This window comes from Balaenoptera musculus, chromosome 2, assembly GCF_009873245.2.
Source record: "Balaenoptera musculus isolate JJ_BM4_2016_0621 chromosome 2, mBalMus1.pri.v3, whole genome shotgun sequence".
NCBI classification, from domain to species: Eukaryota; Metazoa; Chordata; class Mammalia; order Artiodactyla; family Balaenopteridae; genus Balaenoptera; species Balaenoptera musculus.
This window is the reverse complement of record NC_045786.1, coordinates 139,831,425-139,858,848: the sequence shown is the minus strand read 5'-3', so window position 1 is coordinate 139,858,848 and position 27,424 is coordinate 139,831,425. Positions and strand designations below refer to the sequence as shown.

Here is a 27,424-nt window from a genome sequence, read left to right as displayed (position 1 = left end):
TAAACTCAAAATGAATTAAAGACCTAAATGTAAGGCCAGACACTATTAAACTCTTAGAGGAAAACATAAGCAGAACACTCTATGACACAAATTACAGCAAGATACTTTTTGACCCACCTCCTAAAGTAATGGAAATAAAAACAAAAATAAACAAATGGGACCTAATGAAACTTAAAAGCTTTTGGACAGCAAAAGAAACCATAAACAAGACGAAAAAACAACTCTCAGAATGGGAGAAAATATTTGCAAATGAAGCAACTGACAAAGGATTAATCTCCAAAATATACAAGCAGCTCATGCAGCTCAATATCAAAAAAACAAACAACTCAATCCAAGAAAGGGCAGAAGACCTAAATAGACATTTCTCCAAAGAAGATATACAGATTGCCAACAAACACATGAAAGGATGCTCAACATCATTAATCATTAGAGAAGTGCAAATCAAAACTACAATGAGGTATCACCTCACACCGGTTAGAATGGCCATCATCAAAAAATCCACAAACAATAAATGCTGGAGAGGGTGTGGAGAAAAGGGAACCCTCTTGCACTGTTGGTGGGAATGTAAATTGATACAGCCACTATGGAGAATAGTATGGAGGTTCCTTAAAAACTAAAAATAGAACTACCATATGACCCAGCAATCCCACTACTGGGCATATACCCTGAGAAAACCATAATTCAAAAAGAATCATGTACCACAATGTTCACTGCAGCTCTATTTACAATAGCCAGAACATGGAAGCAACCTAAGTGTCCATTGACAGATGAACGGATAAAGAAGATGTGGCACATATATACAATGGAATATTACTCAGCCATAAAAAAGAACGAAACTGAGTTATTTGTAGTGAGGTGGATGGACCTAGAGACTGTCATACAGAGTGAAGTGAGTCAGAAAGAGAGAAACAAATACCGTATGCTAACATATATATATGGAATCTAAAAAAAAAAAAAATGGTTCTGAGGAACCTAGGGGCAGGACTGGAATAAAGATGCAGACTCAGAGAATGGACTTGAGGACACGGGGAGAGGGAAGGGCAAGCTGGGACGAAGTGAGAGAGTGGCAAGGACATACATACGCTACCAAATGTAAAACAGATAGCTAGTGGGAAGCAGCCGCATAGCACAGGGAGATCAGCTTGGTGCTCTGTGTCCACCTAGAGGGGTGGGATAGGGAGGATGGGAGGGAGACGCAAGAGGGCGGAGATATGGGGATACATGTATATGTATAGCTGATTCACTTTGTTATAAAGCAGAAGCTAACACACCATTGTAAAGCAATTATACTCCAAAAAAGATGTTAAAAAAATAAATAAATAAAATAAAAGTAAAAATAGAACTACCATACTACCCCGCAATCCCACTACTTGGCATATACCCTGAGAAAACCATAATTCAAAAAGAGTCATGCACCACAATGTTCACTGCAGCACTATTTACAATAGCCAGGACATGGAAGCAACCTAGGTGTCCATCGACAGATGAATGGATAAAGAAGATGTGGCACATATATACAATGGAATATTACTCAGCCATAAAAAGAAATGAAATTGAGGTATTTGTAGTGAGGTGGATGGACCTAGAGACTGTCACACAGAGTGAAGTGAGTCAGAAAGAGAAAAACAAATACCGTATGCTAACACATATATATATGGAATCTAAAAAAAAAAAAATTTTTTTCTGAAGAACCTAGGGGCAGGACAGGAATAAAGATGCAGACGTAGAGAATGGACATGAGGACACGGGGAGGGGGAAGGGTAAGCTGAGACAAAGTCAGGGAGTGGCACTGACATATATATACTACCAAATGTAAAATAGCTAGCTAGTGAGAAGCAGTCGCATAGCACAGGGAGATCAGCTTGGTACTTTGTGACCACCCAGAGGGGTGGGATAGGGAGAGTGGGAGGGAGACGCAAGAGGGAGGGGATATAGGAATATATGTATACGTATAGCTGATTCACTTTGTTATACAGCAGAAACTAACACAATATTGTAAAGCAATTATACTCCAATGAAGATGTTAAAAAAAAAAAAAAGGGTCAATCTTAAATGCATTTTGCTAGGTGAAGAAAGCTAGAACCAAAAGATACATATTGTGTAATTCATTTATCTGACATTATGGCAAAAGGAAAACTACAGGGTGAAAAAAAATAGATCAGCAGTTGCCAAGGATTGAAGCTGTAAGGAAGGGCTGATTAACCAAGGGGCTCCAGGGAAAATTTTTACACTGATGAAACAACTCTAAATGGTACTGAAGAAGGGCACATTAACTCTGTGGTATTCAACCCACAAACCCGTAATTCCAGTCTAATAATGAGAAAAATACCAAAAAAATCCCAAACTGAGGGTCATCCAACAAAATACCTGACCCAAATATACTCTTCAAAACTATCAAGGTCATAAAAAACATGAAACAACTAAGAAACTGTCACAGATTAGAGAAGACTAAGGAGACATGGTATCTAGGATTAGATCTTGGAAGAGAAAAGGGACACTGTGGAGAAACTGGTGAAATCCAAATACAGTGTGTAGTTTAGTAAATAATATTGCACCCTGTTAATTTATTACTTTTGACAAATGTACCAGGCTATGTAAGATGTTAACATTAGGAGAACCTGGGCAAAAAGTATATGAAAACTCTCTGTACTTTCTTTACAAAGTTTCTGTAATTCTAAAATTATTCCAAAATAAAAAGCTTTTAAAAGATAAAGGCAAAATAAATACATTTTCAGAAAACAAATGTTGAAAGAACTTGTTGCCAACAGATACACACTACAAGATATATTTAAAGGGATGCTTTTCAGGCTTAAAGAAAATAATTGTGTGGGACTTCCCTGGCGGTACAGTGGTTAAGAATCCACCTGCCAAGGCAGGGGACACGGGTTCGAGCCCTGGTCTGGGAAGATCCCACATGCCACAGAGCAACTAAGTCCGTGCGCCATAACTACGGAGCCTGCGCCCTAGAGCCTGTGGGCCACAACTACTGAGCCTACGGGCCACAACTACTGAGCCCACGGGCCACAACTACTGAAGCCCACACGCCTAGAGCCCATGCTCCACAACAAGAGAAGCCACCGCAATGAAAAGCCCACACACCACAATGAAGAGGGGCCCCCCGCTCCCTACAACTTGAGAAAGCCTGTGCACAGCAATGAAGACCCAATGCAGCCAAAAATAAATAAGTAAAATAAAAATAAATAAATTAAAAAAAAAAAAGAAAATAATTGTGGATGGAAAGTTGAATGTAAACAATGAACAAATGTATGAGCAGGTATAAGTAAAACTTTTTCTCATTTTTAATTTCTTTTAAAATAAATTTGATTTGAAAAACAAAATACATTTGATTATTTAAAACTAAAATAACAAATACTATAGGGTTTGTAACAACGTCATAAGATGTATGACAGGCAGAAAAAAGGATATGTTTTTTTATTTTTTAATTTTTAAACAATTTTTAAAAATTGATTTCTTTATTTTTGGCTGCGTTGGGTCTTCATTGCTGCGTGTGCGCTTTCTCTAGCTGCGGCGCGTGGGCTTCTCATTGCGGTGGCTTCTCTTGTTGTGGAGTACGGGCTGTAGGTGCGTGGGCTTCAGTAGCTGTGGCACACGGGCTCAGTAGTTGTGGCTCGTGGGCTCTAGAGCACAGGCTCAGTAGTTGTGGCACACAGGCCTAGTTACTCTGTGGCATATGGGATCTCCCAGGACCAGGGATCGAACCCATGTCCCCTGCATTGGCAGGCAGATTCTTAACCACTGCACCACCAGGGAAGTCCCAAGAATATGGTTTTAAAGTCCCTACGTTATACCTCAAGAAGTGTGAAAGTATTTGAAAGTTTGGCGAAATAGGTAAAAGCTTCACATCGTAAATACTATCAATGAAATATAAAAGAGATAAACAATAGAGGGAAAAAAATCAATGAAACCAAAAACAAATTCCTTGAAAAGATCAATAAAATTGATAATATTCTAGATGAACTAAAGGGAAAAAAAGAAGACAAAAGCTGCCAATATAAGGAATGAAAGAGGAAGCATCACCATAGATGCTACAAAAGGATAATAAGGAAATATTATGAACAACTTTGGGTCACTAAATATGAAACCAGACCTGAAATGGATAAATTTCTTAAAATAAACTGCCAATGCTCAATCAAGAAGGAATCAATAACCTGAATAGCCATAAAGCCTTATATCTATTAAAGATGATGAATGTGTATTAATAAACCTTCCTACAAAGAAAACTCTAGGCCCACCTGGCTTTATGTGTGAATTCCACCAAATATTTATAGAAGACACAACAGCCACTTTATTAATGAATCAAAAATTTGAAAAAATCCAAGTGTCTAACCAACAGCTAAATGGATAAATAAACGTAACACATTCATATAAATGGAATATTATTCAGTAGGAAACAGGAACAAACTACTGATTTACACAACATGGATGAATCTCTAAAACATGCCTGGCAAAAGATGTCAGGGACAAAAAAGGAATACACATTTCTATGAAGCTCTAGAACAGAGAAACTAACATATAGTGACTAAAATCAGACCACTGATTGCCAGGGAACAAGCAGACAACTGATTAAAAAGGGGAATGACAGTTATAAGAAGGTATAGATTTAAGAAAAATCATCTAAGTGTACACTTAATATATGTACATTTTATTGATGTAAGTTATGCTTCAGTAAAGTTGAAAAATCATAATAGAAAATTTAAACTATCTCCATTTTGTGAATATAATTGAAAATGTCAATAATTGAAGGATGCTAATTCATTAAATGGCTAAATTATGTGCTTGCATTTTGAGTTTCAATGAGACAGATTTTCTTCAGCAAAATCATCATTGTACATTCCTACTTTTAAAGAAAAAATCAGAAGTAATTATTCTACACATATGATCAACTTCAATCCAAATGTTAATGTGAAAATTTTATTTTTTATACATTTCAAAGGCAGTGAGAATCAACTAAAATAACTAGTAATATAATTAACAAACTATACTGAGACTGTTCTGAATCTTCTTCGTAGCCTAACTTTTTCTCAAAGCAAAAGAAAGCATCATAAATATTCAAGTAATGATTCCTTAGATTATAATAAATATCTACTATAGTTTAGAGAGTTATCATCTTTAGAAGAATTTTTTAACAACTGGAAAGAATAAAAAGCAAATCACTGTTAGAGTGCTTCTTAAAGTAATTCAAGGTAACAGAATAAACTGAAAATTTCAACAGAAAAATAAAATCATTTATTCAGCAAATTTAATGAATGACTACTATAATGTAGCAAAGGTTAAGCATGACTGTTATATTTTAAAGGCATCAGGTTGATAAAGAGAAATATAAATGAAACTTTTAGAGAAAAGCTATTTATCAATTACAAAGTACAAATATTTAAAGAGCCCTATGCATATATAATTCAAGTCAATTATAAATTAATATAGGTCCAAGACTATATATTTAAATATCTTCTCAACTGATCTCAGTTCATTTTCAAATTAAGTACCGTTAAAGAACTTATTTAAAATCTTTCTTACTGTCCAGCCTCCATATATAGGAAAAGGGCAGTAATAAAACTGTGTTTATTAATTTAAGAAAGAAGTAGGAAAAAGCAAGTAAAAATAGTATCATAAATTAAGATGGTCCTTTCATGCTAGTTGAAATCAACTTATTTATATAAAAGCAACTGGCGAAATAACTAAACTGATATGTGGAATGAAGGGAGTAAGGCAGGGGAGGAAGGAAAGAGAGAAAGCGAGGGAAGGGAAAAGCATGGAAGGGAAAAAGAGGGAAGGGCAGGAGAGGAAAGAAAAGGAAATTTTCATATAGCCCCTACCAAGATTATAAAATTCAATTTTCATTCATGACTTACAGAGTCATCTATCATACTCTCATAGTATGCTTATCACAGTAAGGTCACAGTATATACACATATGAATTTAAAATGCCAGGTATCCTGACTACATGAACACAAAATATTAATTCACTGAAACCAGCCAATATCTTAGAAATTAATCTTCCTAGTTATGAAGTACAAACACATAACCACATTTATGAGGTTTCTATCAGGAGCATCTCACTCACCTTAACTCAAGATAACACACCAGGTTGTGTTTACTGATGCAATTAATTTATACTATTCAAATGGATCCAGAAATCTGGCCTTTGCATCTGTACCTTCCACCTTAAATAAATCAATACGGCTGAAAAGTGGGAACACTAACAAATTCAAATAAAATGTATATCTTACAATTTCATCTGGTTATCAAGTATATACATAATATACACTCGACTGGCAACATGATATAGTAGAAAGAGCAACCAAATCAATCACTGGCTATAAATATATGGGCAGTTTACCAAACTACAAAATGGTCACTTCACTTAATTGTGAAGATCACATTAAATAATATAAGTAAAAGCGGTTTAGAAACTGTAACACAATTTATAAACATTGTTACTATTATCTTTCCCTTGCCATCAGAAACTAGGTATACCAGCCTTCTGCCAGTTTTTAGAATACGTCAAGTTCTTAACCTATCATGGGGCCTTCATTCTTGCTGTTCCTTCTACCTGAGCTGAAATCCCTTTGGCTTATTCTTATAATTCAAACCTCTACTTAAATGTCACCTCTTTTCAGGGACAGTCCATGACAACATGTATCAATTATGACATGCTAGGACACACATAAGAGAAAATCCAACTCAAAATGGCTTTAAAAATAAGGAAATCAATTTCTCAATTGACAAAAAGTTAGTTAATTCAATTGCTCCATGAAATAGTCAAAAAATTCTTTTCATCTTTCTATTCTACCTGCTTGGCATGACAGCCTCTGTCCTCGTCCTAGCTCTCTTCATGGTAACAAGTTAGCTGCCTCAATTCCAGCCACAAGTAATTATGTGTAAAAGAACAATTGGTAATCTCTTCTAGTCAGTCTCATTTTAAAGGAAACTACTGAAAGAAGTCTCCCTCAAATTTGCATATCCTATTAACAAGAGTGAGTCACCTCATCCTTTGCAAAATCAATCACTGGTAAGTGAAATGGGATTACCATTATGGCTTAGACTAATCAGGATTTATCCCTAAGGGTAGGCGCCAAAACAAAATCGGTACCCTGAAAGCAAGAATGAATGACTATAAAACCCTACAAGAATGCTACAATATCTTGTCTTTAAAAAAAAAAAAAAAAGCACTCACCACCCCCCATTATTCTCTATCACAATACTTATTGGTTTATTTATTTCCTATAATAAAAGATATGTACCAACAGAGCAGGGATTTAGAGCACAGTGCCTAAAACAGAACAAGCCTTGTATTAATATTTGTAGAACAAAAAAGTGAATGCATGACTATTACACAATGTGCATATATTTATTTAATATCTATAGTCAAAATCCTAGGCAAAATAAAAATAAAGTTTTTGAAGAATTAGAACTAAGATTCAAAGTCATTTTCATGTTTATTCATTTATATTTACATGCAGAAAATGTCAAAAGTAGATGCTCAGAAAGAAATATATCCAAATATAATTTCAAATCAAAGACATTCAAGCCAACTCTTGATAGCCTGCAGAGTCCTCCAATACTACATTTAACAGTTAATAAGGGCCGACAGATGTATAGGAAAAATTCCAAGTCTCATACAACAAATAATGAATAAAGAGGCACAATCTTTCTAGAGAACTCTTTCTAAATAACAATAGAGATTTAAAAATTCAGATTCAAAGAGATTTAAAAGAGTTTCTACAGAACAACAGAGATTCAAAAGTGTAATAAAAATATTATGCTACTGAAAATTTTAGTGGGATATACATTTTTTAAAAACACATTTCAATCCTCATATAAGAGGCATGATGCCCTTTAAAGGCTAATCTTTACTACTGCATGTATAAAGAATAATATACTGATATTATTGGCTAGCATTCGATTCATTAATACATGAACCAGATGGGCAGCATAGAGACAATTTATATATCCTAAAATAAGAGAAGTTTAGATAAATTATAGTGCAATCATTGGTGAGACGTTATAGCTCGGTTTAAAATGTAAAGTATGAAGACAAATACACACAATATAATGTTAGGTGAAAATGCAGGATGCAGAGGGATTTGATGATGTTGATGCACAGCATCATACCTTGGAAAAGTATATGCTGTAAGGTCAGACAGCTCTGGGTGTATATCTTAATAATACCTAAATAGAATTGGGCCAGAAAAGAATCGGCAAGGCATCTTACTTTCTCTGAGCCTGAATTTTCTATCCTTGAAATGACTGTAATAATTCCTATCATATGGGCCTATCATTCTAAGTATAATGATGATAACAGCTACATTTATATAGTGCTTCCTGAATGCAAGGTACTTTTCTCTTTACTTCACAATTATAATACTATTTAATCTTCTCAACAATCTTATAAGTACTATTATCCCCATTTTACAGTGGAGGAAATTAAGGCACATTGAGATTAAATAAAGTCATAAAGTCAGTAAGTGGCAGAACCAAAATCAATGATACCTATTTTTTTTATTATTGTTATTAAGAACCTGCTCACTTCAAGAATTGCAAGGGAAGCTAGAAAATCTCCTTCACACGTACTTTTTAACCCAAGGATAAGCAACTATATCACTAGGATATGTCGAGTCTAACTCAATCCAGAGATTTAAGGGCCTCAAGCTTTTCCTCCCAAATAGCACACTATTAGGAAAACTAGATAAAACAACTCCAGCTGACCTAATTTTTTTTACATTTAAAGTATAGTGAAGCAACTTTCAGTTCCAGACCAAGATGGAAAAGATGTACTTCTCCCCATCCCTCCCACTATGAACAGCTAAAAAACCCTGGCCACTTTTTTTTTTTTAACACTTAATGGTTTATTAATGTTTCTTTTATAAAAGCAACCTGTTTCCTCGCTGGGTTACTTACACATTTCTTTACTCTTGACCACCAATAATTCTCAGGATTCTCAAAAGCTTTTACAATAAACATGTAGTTTTTTGTTCCCCATTTATAGTAAATATTGTTGACTGCAAAATTCTAAAGAAGTAAGTTGTCATCCGTCAAACAATTCGCCTGAGGTAGACAGATTTGGGATATTTCTCCTTAAGAGTCGGCCACTGAACAATGAAGTAAACAGAGAGGTGAAACAAGATGACTGTGTAAGGTGGAAAGCAAAGGCAGACCTGCTAGGGATCTAGGGACTAATGGAACAACAACACGGCAGTAAGTTCTCTGAGTTTTCTTTTTGCTTCATAAATCCAAGAAGGAAGAAAGAGAACAAGAAATAGCAAAAACATGGGTAAATATAATATAGTTAACCTTCTGTTCTTGAGTTTTCTACATTATGTTTGACAGGTGAAGCAAAAAGTATACCACTGTTGTAGTTCTAAATATATGTGGAGGAAATATTTAAGACCATTATATAAATGACAGAGGGTAATGGAACTTTAGAGGTAAACTTTCTACACTTCACTCAAATTGGTAAAACATCAATACACCAGTAGAGTGTAACAAGTTATGTATTTTTAATGCAATACTTAAAGAAACTAGTAAAACATCTACACAGAGATACACTCAATAACATTTAGCAATGTAATCATTGGAGGCTTAATAGAGAGTGAGTTTCAGAGTCAACTAGAACAGTGTTTGCCCATTTCCTCCACTTTCTAGCTGTGTGACTGTGGCCAAATTATTTAACCTCTCTGTAAATTAGGTAATAACATTCATTATGGACCAATTAGAGTTAAAACACAATAACTACAATTATTATAGCTATTATTATTATATTTTGGTTGAGTTAGGCTATTAACTCTGTCTCTTTAATTTATTTACTTCTGCTAGTTTAAATGAATATTTAAAGTAGTCTTAAACTGAGATATATATGGAAAGTGCTAGTCATGGTGACTAGCATGTAGTATGGGCTTGATAAATAAAAGCTATGATTAATTATCAGTAAATAAAGGAGTTATGGTTAGCCTTTCCTTAATTCCATTGACTTTGCACCATAAAATTATAACGCCTCCTTGACATCAGTCTTGGCAGTGATTTTTTTAATTTGACATCAAAAGCAAAAAAGGCAACAGAAGCAAAAATAAACAAGTGGGACTACATCAAGCTAAAAAGCTTCTGCATAGAAAAGGAAACCATCAACAAAATGAAAAGGCAACCTATAAAATATTTGGAAGGCATATATCTGATAAGGGATTAGTATCCAAAATATATTGAGAACTCATACAACTCAACAGAAAAAATAAACAATCCATTTTAAAAATGGACAGAGGATCTAAATAGACATCTCTCCAAAGACAACATACAAATGGCCAACAGGTACATGAAGAGGTGCTCAACACCACAAATCATCAGCAAAATGCAAATCAAAACCACAATGAGATATCACCTCACACATATTTTTATCAAAAAGACAAGAAATAACAAGTGCTCGTGAGGATGTGGAGAAAAGGTAACCCTTGTGTATTGTTAGCGGGAGTGCAAATTGGTGCAGCCACTATGGAAAATAGTATGGCAGTTCCTCAAAAAATTAAAAACAGAACTACCATATGATCAGCAATGCCACTTCTGGGTGTTTATCCAAAGGAACAAAATCAGTATTTCAAAAAGATATCTGCAGCTCCATGTTCACTAGAACATTATATTGTTCACTAGAACAACAGCCAAGATATGGAAACAATTTAAGTGTCTATCAAGGGAGAATGGATAAAGAAAATGGGATATAATATATATAATGGAATAGTGTGCAACATAAAAAAAGAAGAAAATCCTTCCACTTGCAACAATATGGATGAACGTTGACAGCATTATGGTGAGTAAAATAAAACAGAAAGAAAAAGACAAATACTGTATTATCTCACTTATATGTGGAATCTAAAAAAAACCCAAACTCATAGATACAGAGAACAGATTAGTGGTTGCTAGAGGCTGGGAGTGTGGGAGGTAAGTAAACTGAGTGAAAGTGGTTAAAAATACAAACTTCCAGTTATGAGATAAAAAGTCCAAGGGAAAAAAAATATCTCATAACAATAAAATATTCCTGTATTTTTAAAAAAGTGAAGACAAAGTATTCTATTATTTTATATCTGGGTAGTGCCATATAATTTATGATTTCAATTTATTCCTCAAAAAAACTATAATTATGATTTGCCATCCCTTTACAGATGAGGAACTGTAGCTCACACTAATTAAGTAATTTGCTCAAAGCATTTACAAAGCTAGTATAAGCTAAGGTCAGCGTAGAGGTCTTTTGTCTGTATATGAAATGCCCTTTCATGACACTATGCTGCCAATCAATCACAAAAACATATTCAAGGTCACATAATTAGTAACTAGAAGACACAGGATTCAAAACCAAGTAAGTTAAGCCCTCGTGCCTAAGACTTTATTATGCGGTTGATACAAATGATTAAAATATAGATAAACAGATGGATGTTCAAGTTCATTACTAAGTAAAGATACATTAAAACACATCAAATTAGACACATTAGATACACCAAATTAGCAAAGATTTATATTAAAGACTGAAAAATGAATAATATTATAATGGAATATTATACTGCCATCACCAAAAGGAATTTATTCTTGAAGAAGATATTCTATCACATAGAATGGATAGCTAGAGATTTAAGAGTATGCGGTATTTCCACACCACTCAAGTTATATGTACTGTCCAGGAAAATCTATAAAATAAAGAAGAAAAGGAAATAAGGTGATAAAAAATGATGAGTAAAGTATGTACAGTACTTAATTGTTACTAGCCTTTAAATAAACAAAATTTAAATAAGAGATATATGGAAAGGAATGAATAGATCCACAAGGAAAAACAAAGATAAAAACTATATAGGAACCACATTTGATAAACTACAATGAAATATATGACCTCCTGAAGTCTTTCTAGGCCTATAATTCCACACTACCCAAATAAAACCAAATCATAAATTAGGCAACATGATTAAAGAGACTGTAACATTCTCAGCTCAGGCATCTAAACCTTTGTCTATCCAAAGCTACTGAATTAAATATGTCAAGTCAATTATTCTGGTGTCACACAAACCATTTAAAAGTGAGGGCCCAGGTATCAATACATAATCAATTTTTTAGAATAAGCTTTATGTAAAAGAGTGAAATAATCTCAACCATTTGCTGTATAGGCTTCAAAATAATCTTTTCTCAACCTCTTCTACAGAAAATAGCTAATCCAATGTTTTCTAAATTTTTTTCCATATTTGCCAATCCAAAATTTTTAGAGGAGACACCTGAAGTATCATTAATAAGAATATATTTACCAGAAAAAAACTACAAAGTTATGAGTACTTCATTTAACAATGGCATAACAACCTAACAATAGCAATCTATGAAAAATTGTTAATATTCTAATGACAAAAATGATTTATGCTCCACCATCAATTTTGCCAGCTCCTCTAACCACCCCCAATATCCAACAAAATGTAATTTAATAACTAATTGTACAAACGTTACTGTATTAAATATTTTTCCCATAAAATAGTTTCATATTTCCCATTAATTTAATAAAATTTCACCAGTATAATCAAAGTAGATCCACAATCTTCTCAATCCCTGAGTCATTTATGCTACTCCCCTTCAATTCTCATTTATCTTAAGTTCCCCCCCACACCCCACTCTGTACACCAGCCATTAAATCTCAGTGGTGCTTTATTACTTATACTCCTTCCCCTCAGGAATATATTCTACACATTACAGAATACCCAAACACAGCAGTAACTTGGCTTAAACAAGATTGAGGTTTATTTTTTCCTTTTGTAAAAGTTGTCTAGAGATAGGTGATGTAGGAGACGGTGGTTGCAAGTATCCTCAGGGACCAAAGCTTCTAACTTTTCCACCGTTCTAGGTACCTGGCTTCCATCATCAAGATCACCTCATGGCCCAAAATGTTCGCCGAAGTTCCAGTTACCATGTCTTCAATACAGGTCAAAAAGAAGAAGAGAAACTGAACAGCAAAATGGGGTCTCTTACAGCTGAATCAGTGCAAGCACACACGTAATGCTTCTACTTTTATTTCTTTTGCCAGAACTTAGTCACATAGCTGGGAAATATAGTCTTTTCTTCCAGGCATCAATGTGCCTAAGCTAAAAAAAATATCAGGGTTCTATTATATTACTACAGAAGGGGAAAACAGATTTTAGAGTTGGGTAGAATCATAGGAGCCTGCATCATGACTCGCTATCCATTTTTCAAAACTTCTAAATAACCCTTCATATTGAGAAAAGTTTTATATCGTATCTTTAATACGGCTGATGTAAAAGATTTTCCCAATAAATGCTTTTACTTCCTTGGCCAGCTGTGGAGTGTGGCCAATCCCAAACTGTATTACAATAGGTAAACCAAGATTGCAATTCTGAAATCTTATTGGATAGAATTTTTCATCTACCACATCTTGTGCACCAGCTAGGATAGAAAAGTTGATTTGTTCTGTATAAGTGGGTGACCTAACAGAATGTTGGAACACACTGTGTTGTCCTGACCAATTAGCAACGGAGCTCCAGTATGGTCTCTTCAGTTACAAATCCTGGATCTACGCTTACTTCACAGGCACATCTGCTGCATCATCATAATATTAATCCCCTTATAGGACCATCATTTACTGAACATTTATTAAGTCTCTGTGCAAAGTGTTTTATTTATTTATTCATTCAGGCCTCATAACATCTTTCTTATGTTATTTCTGTCCTCGTTTTATAGAAGATAATACTAGCAAACATGTATGAGTGCTCACTACACGCCAGGTAGGTATAAAACACTCCCAAGTGTTTTATAGATAGGTACTATAATTATCTCTAATTTGCAGATGAGAAAGAGGAAGCAGAAAAGTTAGTAACCTGCCCAAAGTCACACAGCTTATAACTAGCACAACCAGGATTCAAATCCTCACAAACTGGCTCCAGTGTTCACTCATTTAATTAGTAAACTATACTAATATCAAATATACCAGCAGAGCTTAAGTAATTCACCTAAGGTCACAAAGCCAGAAGGAACCAAGATTCATAGCCAGATCTATTTCATTATGGAGTCCTGTTCTCAACTTCAAATGAATCAAAGCAATATGGCTTGGCTGACCAAAACCATTATTATTGAGGGATTATTACTCTTTAGTAGCAAAGTAACAAGGGAACACGCAACCAAAATAACAAACCTAATCCATGAATTTCAATGGTAAACAATTTAGAAGGATGAAATGCAGTGCATCCATGTCACCTAGGTAACACTATGGGTAGACCCATCTCTTTCAGCAATAACAGACCAAAACAAAAAGCAGGTTTGGCAAATGGATCTAGTGACTGTCATCTATCAGTTTAAATTTTCTCACAAGTGAATAGTCATTAGTATCTAAAAGATTTTGAAAAATTAGGTATCTGCATTTTGTATCTGCTATCAAAAAAATTAAAGAGTAAACAATCTTTTGCTATACCAAACCTAATAGCTGTATCTAGAAGTAGTAATTTTTACAGGTATCATTAAACAGTTTTTAAGAAATAATAAAAGTAACAAAAATTCAGACATTTTGGTGCCATCTGTTAGAGTTAGTGCATTTATAGTTCTCTCATCTATAATTATAACCCTGACCCTTATCCCTTGAGAGATATGTAAATCATGGCTATAAATTCCTTCAGAATTTTTTCTTAAGATTTACTTATATGCAATTCTGATGCTAGAGACAAAAATGCCTTCTTTAAGCCTGAGCACACAACATTCAAATCACAATGCTACTACTGACTCATTTTCAAACATTCCCCTAAGAATTTCAAGTCTCTCGACTAAGAACACCATAGGAAAAAAATGACTACCAGATAGGGCACCCTGTACCTAGTATAGTAACTGAAACACTAATGATGAAGAATGAACCTCATGTTGCAAACCGAATCAACCATAAGCATGAGAGTCTTTAACTCTTTCATGAGCACCTCAGATCCTTCAAAAAAAACAAAAACAAAAACACTTTAGGCTCACTGTATTGTTCTTCACCAAATAAATCCTTTTTTTAAATTCCAAACTTAATGAGACATTCTCAACTTCACACCAGTTTATGTCTACATTCTACTTCCAATTACCAATGCTTTTAAACTAATTGGAAGAATTTTAACAAAATAATGAGCAGTACTAAATTTATACTATTTCACTGTATATCAACAGATGGAATATAAAACAGATTTTTTTTATTAGTAAAAAGTTTCTATACTAAGTAAGAGTTATGTTAACGTTTCTGTTTTTGTTTTTTTAGCTATATTGAATCATGTTTAATAGAAAAAAAGTACCATAAAACAACCAGTGCTCTTCAGTGAGGCATAAAAGTACCCAAGAGAATCAGCTTATTATAAATCATTAAGGTTACACCAACTTTAATTTAATGCATCAGTTAACTAGTAACTAGTATTAGATGAAAAGCAGCCAAAGCAGGTTTTATTTACAGGATGGGCAGGATGTATCACTTGCTAAGAATATCATTCTTCAATCTAAAAGTGTTAAGAGATCTCTACTTTCACCCATCAGGGAGTAATATAATCCAGAATTAATTTCAATATGCAAGCAACTAGAAAACTGGACAAACTACATATATGACATTGGACAACAGGTAGCTCAAAAGTGATTCCAAAAAAAAGGGAAACAAAAAAGGTGAGCCCTATAATTACCTAGCATGTCTTTCTGAAAGCACTTTTGGGACTGCAGGATGCTGGAGCAGAAACCCAAATAGAAGTCAGTACATTGCTGAGTTGAAAAGACAGGTGAGGATAAGCCTCTTAGATAGACTCATCCACCAGAAGACAGACAGCAGAAGCAAGAAGAACTACAATCCTGCAGCCTGCGGAACATAAACCACATTCACAGGAAGACAGACAAAATGAAAAGGCAGAGGACTATGAACGAACGAGATAAGACCCCAGAAAAACAACTAAATGAAGTGGAGATAGGCAACTTCCAGAAAAAGAATTCAGAATAATGATAGTGAAGATGATCCAGGACCTCGGAAAAAGAATGGAGGCAAAGATCAAGAGGATGCAAGAAATGTTTAACAAAGACCTAGAAGAATTAAACAACAAACAAACAGATGAACAATACAACAACTGAAATGAAAACTACACTAGAATGAATCAATAGCAGAATAACTGAGGCAGAAGAACAGATGAGTGACCTGGAAGACAGAATGGTGGAATTCACTGCTGCAGAACAGAATAAAGAAAAAAGAATGAAATGAAGACAGCCTGAGAGACCTCTGGGACAACGTTAAATACACCAACATTTGCATTATAGGGGTCCCAAAACGAAAAGAGAGAGGGTAAGGACCCAAGAAAATATTTGAAGAGATTATGGTTGAAAACTTCCCTAACATGGAAAGGAAATAGCCACCCAAGTCCAGGAAGCGCAGAGAGTCCCAGGCAGGATAACCCCAAGGAAAAACATGCCGAGACACATAGTAATCAAACGGACAAAAATTAAAAACAAAGAAAAATTATTAAAAGCAACAAGGGAAACACGACAAATAACATATAAGGGAACTCCCATAAGGTTAACAGCTGATTTCTCAGCAGAAATGCTACAAGCCAGAAGGGAGTAGCTCAATATATTTAAACTGATGAAAGGGAAGAACCTACAACCAAGATTACTCTACCCGGCAAGGATCTCATTCAGATTCAATGGAGAAATCAAAAGCTTTACAGACAAGAAAAAGCTAAGAGAATTCAGCACCACCAAACCAGCTCTACAACAAATGCTAAAGGAAATTCTCTAAACGGGAAACACAAGAGAAGGAAAGGACCTACAAAAACAAACCCAAAACAATTAAGAAAATGGTCATAGGAACATACATATTGATAATTACCTTAAACGTGAATGGATTAAACACTCCAATCAAAAGACACAGGCTTGCTGAATGGATACAAAAACAAGACTCATATATATGCTGGCTACAAGAGACCCACTTCAGACGTAGGGACATGTACAGACTGAAAGTGAGGGGATGGAAAAAGATATTCCATGCAAATGGAAATCAAAACAAAGCTGGAGTAGCAAAAGTCGTATCAGATAAAATAGACTTTAAAATAATGTTACAAGAGACAAGGAAACACACTACCTAATGATCAAGGGATCAATCCAAGAGGAATATATAACAATTATAAATATATATGCACCCAACACAGGAGCACCTCAATACATAAGGCAAATGGTAACAGCCGTAAAAAAGGAAATCGACAGTAACACAATAATAGTGAGGGACTTTAACACCTCACTTACACCAATGAACAGATCATCCAGACAGAAAATTAATAAGGAAACACAAGCTTTAAATGACACAATAGACCAGATATATTTCATTGATATTTACAGGACATTCCATCCGAAAACAGCAGATTGCACTTTCTTCTCAAGTGCTCATGGAACATTCTCCAGGATAGATCACATCTTGGGTCACAAATCAAGCCTCGGTAAATTTAAGAAAATTGAAATCATATCAAGCATCTTTTCCAACCACAAAACTATGAGAATAGGAATAAATTACAGGGAAAAAAACGTAAAAAACACAAACACATGGAGGCCAAACAGTGCGCTATTAAATAACCAAGAAATCACTGAAGAAATCAAAGAGGAAATCAAAAAATACGTAGAGACAAATGACAACGAAAACATGATGATCCAAAACCTATGCAATGCAGCAAAAGCAGTTCTAAGAGGGAAGTTTATAGCAATACAAGCCTACCTCAAGAAATAAGAAAAATCTCAAAAAAACAATCTAACCTTACACCTAAAGGAACTACAGAAAGAAGAACAAAGAAAACCCAAAGTTAGTAGAAGCAAAGAAATCATAAAGATCAGAGCAGAAATAAATGAAACAGAAAGAAAGAAAACAATAGCAAATATCAATAAAACTAAAAGCTGGTTCTTTAAGAAGATAAATAAAATTGATAAACCTTTAGCCAGACTCATCAGGAAAAAGAGGGACAGGACTCAAATCAATAAAATTAGAAATGAAAAAGGAGAAGTTACAATGGACACCACAGAAATACAAAGCATCCTAAGAGACTACTACAAGCAACTCTATGCCAATAAAATGGACAACCTGGAAGAAATGGACAAATTCTTAGAGGTATAACCTTCTAAGACTGAACCAGGAAGAAATAGAAAACATGAACAGATCAATCACAAGTAACGAAATTGAAACTGTGATTAAAAATCTTCCAACAAACAAAAGTCCAGAACCAGATGGCTTCAGAAGTGAATTCTATCTAACATTTAGAGAAGAGCTAACACCCATCCTTCTCAAACTCTTCCAAAAAATTGCAGGGAAGGAACACTCCCAAACTCATTCTATGAGGCCACCATCACCCTGATACCAAAACCAGACAAAGATACTACAAAAAAGAAAATTATAGACTAATATCACTGATGAATATAGATGCAAAAAGCCTCAACAAAATACTAGCAAATACAATCCAATAACACTTTAAAAGGATCATACACCATGATCAAATGGGATTTATCCCAGGGATGAAAGGATTCCCCAATCTACACAAAACAATCAATGTGATACACCATATTAACAAAATGAAGAAAACCATATGATCATCTCAATAGATGCAGAAAAAGCTTTTCACAAAATCAACACCCGTTTATGATAAAAATCTCCAGAAAGCGGGCATAGAGGGAACCTACCTCAACCTCATAAAGGCCATATACGACAAACCCACAGCAAACGCCATTCTCAATGGTGAAACACTGAAAGCATTTCCTCTAAGATCAGGAACAAGACAAGGATGTCCACTCTCGCCACTATTATTTAACATAGTTTTGGAAGTCCTAACCACAGCAATCAGAGAAGAAAAAGAAATAAAAGGAATACAAATTGGAAAAGAAGGAGAAAACTATCACTGTTTGCAGATGACATGATACTATACATAGATAATCCTAAAGATGCCACCAGAAAACAACTAGAGCTCATCAATGAATTTGGTAAAGTTACAGGATACAAAATTAATGCACAGAAATCTCTTGCATTCCTATACACTAAGAACAAAAGATCAGAAAGAGAAATTAAGGAAACAATCCCATTCACCACTGCAACAAAAACAATAAAATACCTAGGAATAAACCTACCTAGGGAGACAAAAGACCTGTACTCAGAAAACTATAAGACACTGATGAAAGAAATCAAAGATGACACAAACAGATGGAGAGATATACCATGTTCTTGGATTGGAAGAATCAATATTGTGAAAATGACTATACTACCCAAAGCAATCTACAGATTCAGTGCAATCCCTATCAGATTACCAGTGGCATTTTTTACAGAATGAGAACAAAAAAATCTTAAAATTTGTATGGAGACACAAATGACCCCAAACAGCCAAAGCAATCTTGAGGGAAAAAAAAAACAGAGCTAGAGGAATCAGACTCCCTGACTTCAGACTATCTTACAAAGCTACAGTAATCAAGACAATATGGTACTGGCACAAAAACAGAAATATAGATCAATGGACAGGATAGAAAGCCCAGCGATAAACCCACGCACATATGGTCAACTAATCTACGACAAAGGAGGCAAGGATATACAATGGAGAAAAGACAGTCTCTTCAATAAGTGGTCCTGGGGAAACTGGACAGCTAATGTAAAGGAATGAAATTAGAACACTTCCTAACACCATACACAAAAGTAAATCAAAATGGATTAAACACCTAAATGTAAGGCCAGACACTACAAAACTCTTAGAGGAAAACATAGGAAGAACACTCTTTGACATAAATCACAACAAGATCCTTTTTGACCCACTTCCTAGAGTAATGGAAATAAAAACAAAAATAAACAAATGGGACCTAATGAAACTTCAAAGCTTTTGCACAGCAAAGGAAACTATAAACAAGATGAAAAGACAACCCTCAGAATGGGAGAAAATATTTGCAAACAAATCAACGGACTAAGGACTAGTCTCCAAAATATACAAACAGCTTATAAAGCTCAATATTAAAAAGACAAACAACCCAATCAAAAAATGGGCAGAAGACCTAAATAGACATTTCTCCAGATAAGACATACAGATGGCCAAGAGACATATGAAAAACTGCTCAACATCACTAATTATTAGAGAAATGCAAACCAAAACTACAATGAGGTATCACCTCACACCAGTTAGAATGGGCATCATCAGAAAATCTACAAACAATAAATGCTGGAAAGGGTGTGGAGAAACGGGAACCCTCTTGCACTGTTGGTGGGAATGTAAATTGATGCAGCCACTATGAAGAACAGTACAGACGTTCCTTAAAAAACTAAAAATAGAATTACCATATGACCCCACAATCCCACTACTGGGCGTATACCCTGAGAAAACCGTAATTCAAAAAGACACATGCACCCCAATATTCACTGCAGCACTATTTACAATAGCCAGGTCGTGGAATCAACCTAAATGCCTATCGACAGACGAATGGATGAAGAAGATGTGGTACATACATACAATGGAATATTACTCAGCCATAAAAAGGAACGAATTTCGGTCATTTGTAGAGACGTGGACGGATCTAGAGACTGTCATACAGAATGAGGTAAGTCAGAAAGAGAAAAACAAATATCGTATATTAACGCATATATGTGGAATCTAGAAAAATGGTACAGACAAACCGGTCTGCAAGGCAGAAATAGAGACACAGATGTAGAGAACAAACATATGGACCCCAATGGGGGAAAGCAGGAGGGGTTGGTGGTGGTGGTTGTGAGATGAATTGGGAGATTGGGACTGACATATAGACACTAATATGTATAAAATAAATAACTAATAAGAACCTGCTGTGTAAAAAATAAAATTCAAAAAAAAAATTTGCAGTCCTCATCTTAATTACCTGAAATATTTGAACTGATTTATATCTTCCTCCTTCATATCTCCCCTCTTTTCTTTTAATTGGCATCTATGGCCCACTCTCTCCCAGTGTTCCTCCACCTGATTCCCCACCTTTGCTTATCTCCCCTCAACTCTCTGATCTCTGAACTCTGGAGTGTGTTCTACGTAGACTCATCTCTAAGTTGAATTCACTCTCACAGCTTTCAATACCATCATATACTGATGCATCATATATTTATGATGCCAGTCTCAGCCATAAATTCCAAATAAAAAGAAAAAAAAGAAAAGACAGGTGAGGTCAGAGCACAGAAAGGCCAAAGTAGCAATTATTTGGTGGGGGGCGGGGCGGGGGGAGGGAAATCCTGAAGTCAGAGAGCAATGCAAAGACCAATTTTTTTAAGGGGGGCGGGGGGTAATTTCCACTTAAATTTTACCTGAATACCAATTTGCATATGCAAGTTAAGGTTGAGCAAAAACAACTTCTGGGAAAGAATAATTGCCAGGTAATAAAAGGTGAATAATTCCCAGCTTACACAGGGCCAGGAATCATCCAAGTTCTCACAAACAAGATAAAAAGTCCTCATTGAATACTTGAGTCATTCAGTAAAGACAAAAGCACAGAGGTCCACCTTAGTAATAAGGCTAAGAAAGCATAAGAGTGAAGATCACTCTATACCTGCCCCAGAAAACCTTAAGAATATTAACATACACAGAAAGGGAAGAGGCAAGAAAAGAATTTTGATGCTGCTAAGTATGTCTTAGAAAAGCTCAGTCTCAAAACTGTCCCACACACGTGGTTCCATATTACCACGTGCTACTTTGTTCCGTGTGCCACTCAAAGGAGCAGCCGCCACTGCCACCACAGGAAAGGAATTTGGGATGCTGGGAAGCATTGCCATGCCCAAGAATAAAGGTAAAGAAGGTAAAAACAGGTGCAAGGGTAAGAAAGAAAATGAATCCAAAAAAGGTTGGTGTGTAAAGCGTATGAATAAGAGTATGCTCAGGTAATCAGAATGTTGGGAAATGAATGAGCAGAAGCAATGTGCTTTGATGTGTAAAGAGGCTATGCCAAATCAAAGGAAAAATGAGGAAAATGGTTTAAATAAATACCTCAGATATTTTATTGGTTGGTCTGCCTGACTATCAGGATAACAAAGCTGATGTAATTTCAAAATACAATGCAGATAAAGCTGTAAGTCTGAAGGCATATGGCAAGCTTCCAAAACATGCTAAAATCAATGAAAAAGATATATTTGGTGCTGGAGATGATGACACAATCCAGTTTGCTGATACTGGAGATGATGATAAAGACCATGATGATATATAAATTGAACTCACTGTTTCACATTCCAAGTTTCCAAGGTGATATGGCTTCCTTTTCCTTCAGAAAGTTAATGAGACTTCTGTGTAGCTTTGCAATTTTATCTTGGCATCCCTTTCCTAAATGAATACATGAACTCCTGATGCTCAGATACTCTTAGTAGCAGTTCTTTGGTCTTCCTGATTGTTCCCTCATTAGTTAGATAAAACTCTGACACATGTTAACAAATAACTTTAAAAAGTGAGCTTTTATAGAACCCAAGTATGTCTGATTCCAAAGTCCTATTTTCTTAAATGTAACTTCCTTAAAAAAAAAAAAAAAAAAAAAAAAAGTCTACATGAGTGGTATATTAGAAGATTAATGAGAAAAATCCCAATATGCAAGGGAAAATGTTTAAGAGAATACTGCAATTGAAATAACAGCATCTGTCTTACAGATAAGAAAACCAGGGCAATTAAAAGGAAATAAAGGGGGAGGGTCACACAGCGAGCAAGTGTCAAACAGGAATTTCAACCCAGTTATTTGAGTCCAGATTCTACTGCAAGGAGGTCTTCCACAGCAAGTATCTTCCCATGTCCAGACCATTCATCTAAACAAAGGATCCCCTATCAATAGCTAGAATAAGAGAGAAAAATCATTGCCATCACAAGAATGCTACCATAATGAACAGTGACCTTTAGAAGAATCATTCTTCCTCAAGAGCTCTCGTTTTCCACCTAAGAAGACCTTTGAAGCTCTAAATATCTTAGCAGTATGAGCTTAATTTTAAAAAAATAAGGATTCCTCCAAAATTTCCCCTCATCATTCATGAATTCAACCATAGTTATTCACTGGCCCACTGCCTACCATGTGTTTGGCACTATACTGAGTACCAAGGATACAATGATGAGCAAGACAGAGACGGCCTTTCCCCACTGTTTTAGTGGACCTTAGAATCTACTGGGAAAGAAAAAATTACACAATTAATTTTTTAGGTTTCTAAATATGCTGAGCCTGTACCCAACACAGGGCTTTTGAACTTGTTGTCTGAAACACACTTGCCCAAATATCCACCATAGTTCTTCCCTCATCAAATTCAGTGTCACCCTCTCAGTGAAACCTTCCCTGACCATTCTATATAAAAATGGTACACTCCCCACTCTGACATTCCCTATTACCTTACTTGATGTAGTAACCTTTCTCTAGAACATTTATCACCATCTGACATACATATTTGTTTAGTTTCTTTCTCTCCACAAGTGTATAAGCTCCATGAGATCAATAATTTCTATTTTGTTGACTGGTATCACTCAGAATCTAGAACAGTGTCTATAATATAGCAGACACTTAATAAATATTGCTGAATAATAAATAAATGAGTACAATAAAGGAAAGTACAAGTATTATGAGAAGCCATCCATTTCATTTAGACTAACGTACACAATGTTTTTATCCAAATACATGTCTTTTGTAACAAAATACCAATTATAAATTCTATCTATCATTCATGTATATGGTATTAATTTAGGCATTGTTTCAGTTTTTCTATAATTCCTTTTTTATAAATTACTTTTAAACATTTTAAAGTATTTACAATAGAATGACTTACTGCTAAAAAGATTAATATTTTTATACTAGAAGGGAGTCAACATGTAACAAAATGATTTATTCTCCATTCTATAAACTAGCTCACCTTAAAAAATGAAGACAAGATGAAATGTACCATTCTACCTGTATTTGATATTACCACATTCACTAAACTGGAACAGGCATCTTACTTTTCAGAAATAAAAAGTAAAAAAAAAAAAAAAGAGAGAGAAAGAGAGAAACGATCTAAAAAATCACCTTCTAAAGTTTATAGTTTGATGTCTTTGCTTTGTATGCTCAGTGTGTGAAGATTTTATACAATTATGGCACATAGCTAAATATCTAGGGAAAAAAACTGTTTCAAATTTAGCATATCACAGTCCAAGGGACTTTGTGGCCTGACAAAAACTTTTATTTTGAAGGAATAATACTTTCATTTATACCTAAATAATGTTAACCCAAATGTTAACCTTTAAAGGTTAACATGATCATTTAAACAATTATTTAACAATATCATTTAAAAAAGATAAACAGACCCTGAGACAAGTTTTCATATTCAATCACATATCATTTGGAACTCCAATAACTAGAGTCAACATGATCCTCCAAAGGATTAAAAAAAAGTAAAGTTGCTACAGTATTTCTAATAAAATGAGTTTGTTACAAACAATCTATGTGTAGAATGGAACATTTTTCACGAGTCCATTAATTTCTCCTGATACAAACACAAGTTATTGCAAGAAATTAAGAAAACAGTCATGACGTAACAATATGATCTGCACGATTATACTTTGAAAACCTAAGAATATTGACCAGATGTAATCAGGACTCCCCAAATCCATATGTTCTCTCCCCTAATTAAGAAACTTAGAAGTCATACTAAGCAAAGGAGAGGGCAAAAACAAATCGTCAGATATAAAATGCAGTTCAATATAATATCTATTAATAACTACATCCAGACTAAGTTTTCATATACATAAAAAACCTAAGAATTTTCTCAGTTCTCCACCATCTAATTATGTAGACATTCCTCAAAGTATCTACAAAACAAAATTAAAATTACTACTAAATATTTTTCAACCATTACATACATTAAAGAAACATTATTGTTCATTTTAAAACTATACCTTCTGAGTGTTAACAGTAAATGTTAAATGTAATCATTTCCTTCTGGTTAATTATATTCTTCCAGAAACAAAATGCAGAATTCCTTAGATAGATTTTTTACATTTACAGGACAACGGACCATCGACCAGTAACATGTTTACTGATACAGATATTAAGTTTAAAAACATTTTTTTAAAAATCAATTTATCCCCCTCTCCCCACATGCTGCCCCCGTTCAGAATAATTCCCAGGAGAAGCAAAGACTCAAGGTCACCTTTAAAGTAGCAGTTAATAAATGAGGCCCAAACCCTCACATGCAGGACTGGGTTATGTTTGTTTTGCCTTAGTCAGCTTGTGAAGTAATTATAAATTCAGAAGAAATGCCTGGTGTAGAATGGGCTAAGTCAGTCCCAAGTTGCATCGGAGGTAGCTTAGCGTCTGGGATTAGGACTGTTAACACATGTTATATTGAACCAGGAAGCACTGTTTGTCCTCTTACTTTGGAATTAGGTTCCTGGATGACTCAGGATGCATGAACCAAACTTTGTTTTTCAATTTGAATTAAGATGGGCTGAGATGGAGCTTGCAACACTGTACATGAGCTGAGCATCCATAAGCAATGAATCAGGGGTTTAATAAAGATGTTGGGGAAGAATTGAGAACTGCCTTATAATTTTTTTACATGTTCTGAGTAATGAATGATGATAGATTTGCCTGACTAAAGCCACTACAAAAATACAGAGTCTGGCTGTTCAGATAAGAGTTGAGATTTGCTTTATGGAAAGACTCATTCTCTTGGATCTATTCCTCTGTAGTAAATGTTGTATGTGGGGTTGTGTTTGTTGTGGAGGATTCCCTGGTAATCTTGAGTCGCTCGAAGCAACGCATTCTGTGAACTATTGACTGTAGTGCCAAAAGATAAGTAATAAAGCTTGATTTAAAAAAAAAAATCAATTTATCCCAAAACATTTAAAATTAGCTTATTTTTAAATAGTCACTACAAAACAAAAGACAGAAATACATAAAAGATAAAGGGAAGATCACAGGAAACTTACCTCCTAGAAAGAATAATTCCTTATTACCATTTCTCCACCATCTCTCAAGATATTTTACACAAATGTAAATAATCTTAGATTAAAGGAATCGTTCATACATCCTATTCTACAGCCTACTTTGCTTAATTTGACATTAGGTAAAGAATATCTTTTATGTTAGCCAACATACATCTATATATGTCATTATTTTTAAGGGCTCCAGTGTATTACATTCTATGTATTACCATAACTATATCATTTTTCCCATTAATAGATATTTTACTTGTTTCCATTTTTTAAATGAAATATCTCAAATACAATGAACAGGACACTCCACACTTCTTCACTAAAATGCCCCTTACCCCCAAATTCTTCTCCACAATACAGAAATTCATTTATTCAAATTATTTTTAAGACCCTATTATGTTCTACTCACTGTTCCAGGCAATCTAAGTTCCATGAGTGTAGGTACTGATCCTATTTTATTCATTGCTTTGTTTCCAGTGTTTAGTGGAGTGTCTGGTACATAGTAGACTTTCATATATGCGCTGAATGAATGGATGATCATCCTTGTTCATTCATCCTTCCTCACTTCTACAATTATCTCCTTTTTTTTAAGTTTTAACTTTGAAATTAGTTCTTTCATTTTTTTTTTGCCCTAGAAAGTAATGAGCCTATAAACGTCTTCACCACTCAGCATTCAGGATCTCTACTGGGAGTCAAGAAAATAAATATGGAGGAAAAAAAGTAGTGTTACAATGTTACCTCTTGGAAACTCTGCTCAGCTGTGTTTAAAATTCTCAAAGTTCCTTTTTTGAACTTCAAAACATCATCCAAAGGAAACGTGAATCTAACAGCTGGTTGTAGGTCTTCCTTTGGTCTTTCTAACATTTCAGTGGAAAAAGAGTAGTATCCAAAAGGTCCAGCTGGTGCACCCAGAAAAACCTTAAAAATCCAACTAAACTGAAAAATTATGACTGAATTCACAAAAGATTAATTTTGCTTTTCCAGAAAAAATACTCCGAGAGAGGGAAAAATACCACTGAAACATCAAAACACACCAAAATGTTTTTATTCCAATCAGATTTTGGTCTTTTAAATTATTATGAAATAGATCTGTTGAGAAATCGCTAGACATGCTAATTCTGTTTTCTATCATCTGGAAATCCAGGTACTATAGGGATTAAATTAGAATCATAAGCCTCGAAAGAACCTTGAGACACATATAGAGTTCATCCTTCTGCATTTTACTCACTTACACTTAAGCCTTTTTACATGCATAAGAAATATATCCACAACAAAAATTTATCCAACTCAAGGTAGAGGTGGAGATAGGAGATTAAGTCAGAGTTAAGGTAGGAGTTTGGACAAAAAGATATAAGTCATTCGAAGGATGTTGTTATTGGAAAAGGCTGTTTTGGAGAGTGTCATGATCCAACTTCCATTTTAGTATGATCACTCCAAAATTTATGCTTGAATGTTAAATTCATGTATTAAATACACGTGTTTGAATGGAACATGCTTGTCGA

The 27,424-nt window shown here is 34.7% G+C and overlaps 1 protein-coding gene and 1 pseudogene across 5 annotated transcripts in view; one reads left to right on the top strand and one right to left on the bottom strand.

The window, feature by feature from the left end:
* Positions 1 to 27,424, bottom strand: part of FUT8 (fucosyltransferase 8) — a 316,618-nt gene that overhangs the window by 167,568 nt on the left and 121,626 nt on the right. The window lies entirely within an intron of this gene.
* On the top strand, positions 21,765 to 22,207 carry LOC118890812 (annotated as a pseudogene).